The sequence below is a fragment of the Egretta garzetta genome, unplaced genomic scaffold, assembly GCF_000687185.1.
Source record: "Egretta garzetta isolate BGI_Z169 unplaced genomic scaffold, ASM68718v1 scaffold46, whole genome shotgun sequence".
NCBI classification, from domain to species: Eukaryota; Metazoa; Chordata; class Aves; order Pelecaniformes; family Ardeidae; genus Egretta; species Egretta garzetta.
In genome coordinates, this window is record NW_009260268.1 from 4,097,043 (window position 1) to 4,104,876 (window position 7,834).

Consider the following 7,834-nt stretch of genomic DNA (forward strand, 5'->3'; position numbering starts at 1 on the left):
GACCCTGTTGCCACTTCCCTGTTTAGAGCTGTAAATTATTGACGTAAGAGTCCAAAGTCTTGAAACCAAAGCAGAAAATTTAAAAAATATTAACCTATCTCAGGCACCGCTCTGAAAGTGCCAACTGGCACTAGATGCAGATTAAAGCACTGCATTAAACTCCTGTTAAGCAGCCTGCAACCCACAATTTCCATGTTCAAGTACTTGCATTTAGGCTGCTTCTTCTCCTCTCCCCCTCTGCACTGGGCTCAGCTCCTTCCTCTCTCCTTTGTTCTTCACATCTGTGTTCTCTGCATCATTCTTAACTTCTCTGCTCCGCTATTCTTGTCACCTTTGATCTTAAAAAAAAAAAAAAAAAGCAAAAAAAATGAGAAGGCCACATATTTGAAAGCACAGAGCAATGACACAAATGTAAATGGGTTTGTTCGTGCTTCCTATGGGAGTACAGGCATCAGACAGACAGACTACCAAGCCCACACCCAGCACAAGAGGAAGAAAAACGTTCAAAGTTTCCTCTCATTGCTCTGAGGACATCTATTTCCTGAAACCAATAAGGAATTAAAACCTGACTGCAACAATAAGGCTCTTTGATGTTTTCAGAGAATTTACCAGCAGCCATGCTAATGCTAATCTCTTAACAAACATATTGGCATTTTATTTACTATTGTGTTGAGCTGGTCACTTGCACTTCAGCTGCAGTCTTTTCCAGTGACTATGAATTTCTAAAATAGCTCAGAAAATGGTTTCATCTGCTCAGCTCCCTTTCAGGTTCACATCAGACACAAAAAAACAGCCACCCCAGAACCTGACAGCGGCCAAGCCCTTCTGCAAATCCTCTCTCTGTGCAAGAGGGAAGCTGTCTTCTGGGCAAGGGCGATGCAGGTGCAGCTTTTTCGGCCCCTGGGATGGTGGCAAGCAGCTGGCCATGCCACTGCAGCCCCCTCCGCTTGGCAGCAATGATTCCCACCCAGGCTCCAGAGTGTGTATGGGAGACCTGCACCATCTTCCCCTACTACATGTTGGGTCAAGGCTGAAAAATGCAAATGGCAATGTACTAAAAACACAAGCAAATTTTAATTCCTCTGTCAAGGAAGAAACAAGTAGATGCAATGATCATCTTAGATGCATTTCTTTGTAAGATATCTTTATGCATGCACGTTGAGACAATTCCTGGAAACACAGTGCATCATCTTCAGCATTCAATATATGAGTGCTCCCATTTATAGCAGTGTGTCTCATCTTGTCTTCTGGGTAATGAGCCCCTAAGACAAATTTCAAGCCCATCTAAATGAACAAATTAGACAGAAGGCAGAAAAGTTATCTTGAAGGCAGCAGCAGCAGCGAATCCCACGTGGGACAGGCAACGTGGAAGAAACAGAAGCTGCCTTTGTGCAAAAGCAATGCATTTCAGGAGACAAAAAAGCTGCCAACATCGCTACTACATGGAAGCCGGTCTTGCCCAAAACAGCACTGTCAAGCCAGTAGTCTCTTCCCTCCCACGTCCCCAGGGGCTTCCCCAGCTGCTCCCCCGCAGATGCTGCAGTGCTTATCTCCTTTTCGGCACCCTGGGACTCCTCTGGGATTAGCACCTGCAGCTGTCAGCACACACCTTCACATCCATCACCTTCACCAAAGCAAATTAATCCAAGGTAATCAGAAAAGAGGTTTGGCTTGCAAGAAGGGAGGAGTGGCTCCCAAGATCTGATCTGAAAGTAAAACCAAATCCAGCTAAAAATAACCTGCAATGATGGCCAGCTGAAGGGAACAGTGGGCATCTTATGGGGGAACGTCTTTCACAGGGGGGCAAGCACAGCATGCTTCTGCTCATCAAAACACACCCTGAGCTCCTCTAAGAGCATGTGCTGCAGAAAATAAAGCCTGACGTCTTCAGAAGACACCCCCAGTCCTGTCTGCCTTAGGACAGCACTGACCACAACAGTGCTAAAATGTAGTGGGTTTTTTGGCAGTTGCACATCAACAACATCCCTATAATGAAAATACCAAGTCAACCCTACCAAGTAATTGCCTGTGGGAAATGAAAGTGCCACATCTCCCCTCCAGAGCTGTCAAAGGCATGATTTATTTGTACAGAAAAAAAAACATCAACTTCTGCAGTGCTACTTAAAAGTAGCCTCTGTCTGTCCCTAAGCAGGGTTAAACACTTGGGAGTCTTATTCTGATGGCTCCAGGTGGGAGAAACTAAAGTCAGTGAGTAGCAGGACAATCACCTTCCGTCATTAAGAGTCATTCAAATATGTAAAGACCTTTGAAATTCTCCAAAACAGGCAGCAAAGGCATGTAAAATTTCAGAATCCATCACCTAACATCAAGCCAGCTTCACCCTCCATCAGAATACATCAATTATAAAGCAAACCTACAAAGCCAGAAACTAAGGTGAGCCATACAAAACAGCAGGCATGCCAAGTTCCTCCACTCCAGCCTCTCTCCAGTGTACCCAGTGGAAAGGAAAAAGCAGAAACAGTCGATCCTTGTAAAGAGAACGGAAACATCAACATTTATAATCTGAAGCAGGCTGTAAAACCAGGAGCACCTATCTCCCATTCCTGATCAAGGTTAACACTGCACTTCCCCTGCATATTCACACATAGAAGAAGCTACACGCAGGTGTCTGTATTTTTTGTATTGGCACAAGCAGACTCCTACCAGTATTTTCAGAGCTGCCAAGGCATCCAGTTCCCACTGGCTTCACCACTACCATGAGCTCCTGAGCCCTGGGTACTCATCCACTGCCCTAAGCAAATCTCTCCAGAAGCCCAGTTACCTTTGCCAGCCTGAACCTTTGCACTCAGCTTAACTGGAGGAAAAATGGTTTAATGCCTGCCTTGGGTCACTTGGCACCATCTTCCTCCACCTCAGAGAGACCGTGATTTGAGATGGCCAGGCTGGCAGGGGAGAGGAGCGGAGCCAGCCAGGGTTGCAGGAGGAAGGAGCAGCTCCGGCTCTACCAGTGGCAAAGGAGCATCTATCACTCCACCACCCCCACCCTTGGGTCCCATCCCAATTTTGTCACGCCCTAATGCTACTCTTTGCATAGACGCCTTTGTGAACAAGACCAGGGAACTTAGCAGGCTTACAAGCAACACCTCTTTCCATAAAGGCTTTTTTTTGTCTGTTTGAACCCAGATCATGGCTCTCAACCTGCTCAAAGACAGGCATGACATCACAACCGAGAGGGAAGAGCACTGATTAAGCCTCTGTGCTTTTAAACCACAGCTTCAAACTGGGACTCTACTGAACCCCAGAGTCTCTTTGGGGAGAGCATGGGAAAATGCTTCACACTCCCATGTTGGAGTCAAAGTTTCTGGCATTACATTGAAAATAATTGTTTGTTTTTTCTTCTGGTTTAGCACTGTCCCATGGTGGGGGAAGGGAAGAATAACCGCCAAGAAACACAGTCAACTGCTAATGCAGATGGGACCCAAGTAAACAGTTTTCTACCCTACAAGAAAAGGGGAGCTCATTTAGACATGGAAGTAGGGCTACCTGCCAGAAACTCATTTTATGAACGCTTGCCGTTCTTAACAAGACAGCCAGCCTTCAAGAGCCACAGTTTTTAACCATACCTCCTACAAATGTGTTAAGACTGGTAGCTCCATGAATATAATTTGCCTTTTTTTGCTCCATTTTTATCACCCACCTCTTTCTTAAAGGGGGCCATAGTCAGGGGCAGTTGCCTTTTCAGTGGTGGGAGCTTAAACGTATCGATGGACATTAAGACATCAATAAAATTATTCCCAAACAGGAGCCAAGCATGTGAGACACTAACCCCAACTCAATGGTGTTTGCCTGGAAGGGGGGGCCACCAGAAGAGTCTTGCACCTCCACGCAAGAAGCACGGCCCGCAGATGAGCTGATGCCACATTCTATGGAGGGATTATTTTGACCTTTTTTTAAGTAATTATTTATTTATTTATTATTTTTACCTATTTTGCTAGTCCTGCAGTCAGTTCAGCCTCTTTTTTGCAACTTGATAACACAAAAACATGGTGGAGGCTACCCCCCCAACAAGCTATAAACTGTCCTGACCCTGCAGACGTGACTCGGAGGAAGAATGCTGCAGAGGGCAGGCAGCACAGGATCTGCTGAAGCATAACCCAGCTAGGAACACGGAGACTGGGAGGAGGCCAGTACCGCATGGTGCACCTGAAAATGAGCTTTCTACAAGGGAATCACACCAGCAGCATGATGTGCAGCATGCAAGCCAACTTCCTAGGACAGACACAGCTGAAAGAAGAGTCACAACCGCATAAGAGAGGGAAGCACGGGTACAACCACCTTTGTAGTAGTCACACAAAGGGCAATGAGCAGGTAGCTGTCACCACAGCCAGTGGTGACCACAGCTGCATCTCATCCTTGAGATGCAATAAATCATACTGAACTTCAGCTCTGTACTACTAAGATGTATTTTTCTAAGATTCTTTATGCAAGACTCTTCAGAAGGAAACTCACAGCACTCATACATTTTTAAAGACATATTAGAAAAATATTAGTTATTTTCAAGAGCTACTCATCTTTAAAGAGACATCAGGAAAGACATGTGATGGCTGCAATCTATATATACATATTTATTAAATATTTTCACTCCGTAATGTTCAATAAAGAGCTTGCAGTCCTCCCTACTCTCTGTTAAAACATTCTAGTAAGTCTGACTTTTGTTTTTTCCCCGACAGAGGTAACGCTCCTGCCATACAGAAAGTGTAACCTTTGAGAATGAAGAGCTCTTCACTAGAATTACGGCAGCTGTAGACAGAAAGTGAAAGCAACGGCACGGCAGGCATTAAATCTGAGCAGTAAGAGATGTTCTCCTCCCTTCAGTTTCGCTCCCTCTGACAGTGTCTGGATAACTGAAAAGGCACAAAGGTTATCCCAAAAACACAAGCTACTCTATGCCTACGGATATTTTTTTTAAAATATCTTTCTATGGAAATAAAAAAAAAAATTAAAAAAAAAAATCTGAAAAAGCAATTCTTCTTTCCCCATCACAAAGGACCCAGTTGAAAGATTTGCCAGTATATGGGAATTTTATTAATCATTCTGAGAAGGTAAGGTGGGATAAGGTACTTTGAGGTGCATTTGTGAAGCAGGTCACAGCCTTTCTCCAGAGCTGTGAAAAAACATCTGTTTCCCCAGAGGACCTATGCAGAATACTGCATAGTATCTATTACTCTATTCTCTGCAAATACAGAACTGACAATATTTTTTTTTTAAGAGTTATCTTGTACTTGCACTTTGCTGATAATCTTTCAAAGTATTCCCTTCATTTGCTAACGCTGATGCAGTTCAGAAAAGCATCAATCACCCTGTGTGACCAAACAGATATGCTGAAATGAGACCATACGCTAATTTTAGGATTCAGAGAACTGGGTTCTGTATTTGTCCCTGTGCCAAGACTGTTCCAGGATACAAGGAAACATGATCTTATTTTAAGGAACAGTACTTGGAGCAAAATTCTGTCCCTTGGTCACAGCTCAGACTCTGCCTTCATATAGCATTTTGCATATAGGACCACCTTTTTCAACTATTCCACTGTGGATGCCCATTTCAAAGTACATGTTTAACCACACAGACTCTGAGCAAATCCCTGCTTGGACGTCAAGCTACTCAGAGGGACAGAGACTTTTCCTGGCTAAGAAAACCTGCTAGTCTCACCTGCTCAGAAACACTTCAGAAATATGAGATTGACACTGAAACACAGACAAGTGAACTGCACTTCACTCAGCTGCTCCAATTGCAGACACCTGAAATCCTCCAGCCCACAGCCCACGAGGAGACAGACCTCTGTCCGGTGCATTTCCCATCTGCCACGAGGAGAAGGAAAATCTCGCCACTGATGCTGTAAAAGCAGAATTACCATGCCTTCTTTCTGATAACCCCAAATTATGCAAAAATCTGTATCTTTTTTGGAACCAACAGCAAAACACATAATTAAAGTAGCATTAGCAAATGAGAAAAAGTGGGCATTGGGTTAAGGGTTCAAAATAAAATCCTGAAGCTCTTGGCGCTGAAAAACAGATATATGAAACAAGAAAAACATAAAGCCCTTTGATAGACTTTCTGGATTCATGGATAGCTAAATAGCAAACGCTACCATCTCTGGTCTTTTAACTGCATGTATTTATGGTGCCTCTTTCATTCCCTAGGAATACTGTCAGTGATGCCCTGTTGAATAGGAAGGAAGGGGAAAACATCTGGACTCCACTGGCAGATTTGCTTATCACGAAGCACTCCTTGATTTGCGCTCCCTTAAAGCATACCCCATGGGCAACCACTTCACAGACCCAACTCCCCCACTGGTTGTACTCCTGATCCACACTGTAGCTATAGAAGTATTTTTCCTGCTCTTTCCTAATGCTTCAGTGGCAGCAGCAAAGGTGCCATAAGCAATCTATGTCCTTCCTGTCCATCACCAAGAAAAATAATTCACTGCGGGCAGGAAATGTGGTATCTTATTTGCTCAGGTGCCTGCAGGAAGGAGGAGACTCCATCAAAACAGGTTGGAAAGCCAAGAATTGGAGAGTAGGCATGGTGGGAAGGTGCAGGTCCTGGGCAGACTGGTGTAAGGCACAGCTTGGCCACTAGAAAGAACCTGCATGGACAAAAACCGAGCAGTATTTCACCTGCTTCCCTAGGCTCCCAAACCAAACGTGGCAGGGCTACAACAGGACCATGGCTAGTAAGGGGAAAGCTCTGTGGGGTGGTGAAACACCTGGGACCGCAGGCTGCTGTGCAACGGGCTGCTGCTAGCTACCCAACTTCCCAAACCCCTGCTTCATATGGGCCAAGCTGTGCCCACTTCAGGCTGTCGGGAGGTGCAAGGTGGAGGAGGAGGGAAGCATTGAGCATGTCCTCCTCTCATGCTGCTGTACCCAAGAAAGATACACAAAGGTAGAAGGGAGAAAAACCCTTGTGTCCTCAAGGGACTGGGGGCAAAAAACACGCCAACAAACCCAATGTCCACTGCAAAAAAACTTAAAACCCAAACAAAACAAAGGCACCAAACACCTCAAACGTATTGAAATCAGCATTACAGACTGCATGATAAACATGCCCAGGAAAATGTACAATGGGAACTCATACTGTATATAGAGTGTGTTTCATCAGCCCTATAGCATTTCTGTTCCACCCAAAGGGTGTTAACATGCCCTGGCTGGGATTCAGACATTACACATCAAAACAGACTCTTTTCTTTGGTTTCCATGCAAAGCTTATTCTCCCTCAGCAGCAAAGACGCGAGTTGTTATTTTGCAGTGATCTCAGGCATCATTAAAGGTAGCCCTTGGACTTGCAGACTAGAACCACACTGAAGAAAAGCCATCTTATTTTACTACAACAGAACCAGAAGGCTGTTTTTTTGCTTCTGGACTTGGCTGTAACGAAAATGCTTCAACCTCTCAACACCTACAATAAAATTTCCCTTGCACTGGCTCCTGGGTTGAACATTATCATGACACTTGAACAACACTGTATCTGTGGCTGAGCCCATTTACTTCTCTGGCATCACAGTGACTTACATTGGCTGGGAACTTGGCCCAGGCTTCTAACAGATAAATTGTTCATGATCATCTCTGCAGTTTCCTTGCCATGACAATCATCTGCGCACACATCAACTGCCCACACATCAGCATCTGCAAATCTGGTGACAATACAAGAGGATCGCTTTACTTTCAGCTTTAAAGGAATACTTTGTTTCCTGGGGGTTTCTTGCATTTATTTCCCAGGTCTTGCCCGGAGCACAGATGGAGATGCCAGATTCTGGTGGCATCAGGATGACAATGGGTCTATGCAAGTGATTACAGAAAACTCTCCCCTCCCT

General features: G+C 44.7%; 1 protein-coding gene across 5 annotated transcripts in view; it reads right to left on the minus strand.

Moving 5' to 3' along the window:
• The window catches only part of IRF2 (interferon regulatory factor 2), a 42,843-nt gene that overhangs the window by 25,610 nt on the left and 9,399 nt on the right, over positions 1-7,834 (minus strand). For 3 of the 5 annotated variants that reach the window (XM_035897719.1, XM_035897720.1, XM_035897721.1), the window contains one exon: positions 209-338. The exons of 1 other annotated variant lie outside the window; for it this stretch is intronic. The gene's annotated coding sequence lies outside the window, so the exon portion shown is untranslated. Of the gene's footprint in view, positions 1-208; positions 339-7,532; positions 7,627-7,834 lie in introns of those variants that run through there. One more of the 5 variants, XM_009642401.2, reaches the window with a different exon arrangement.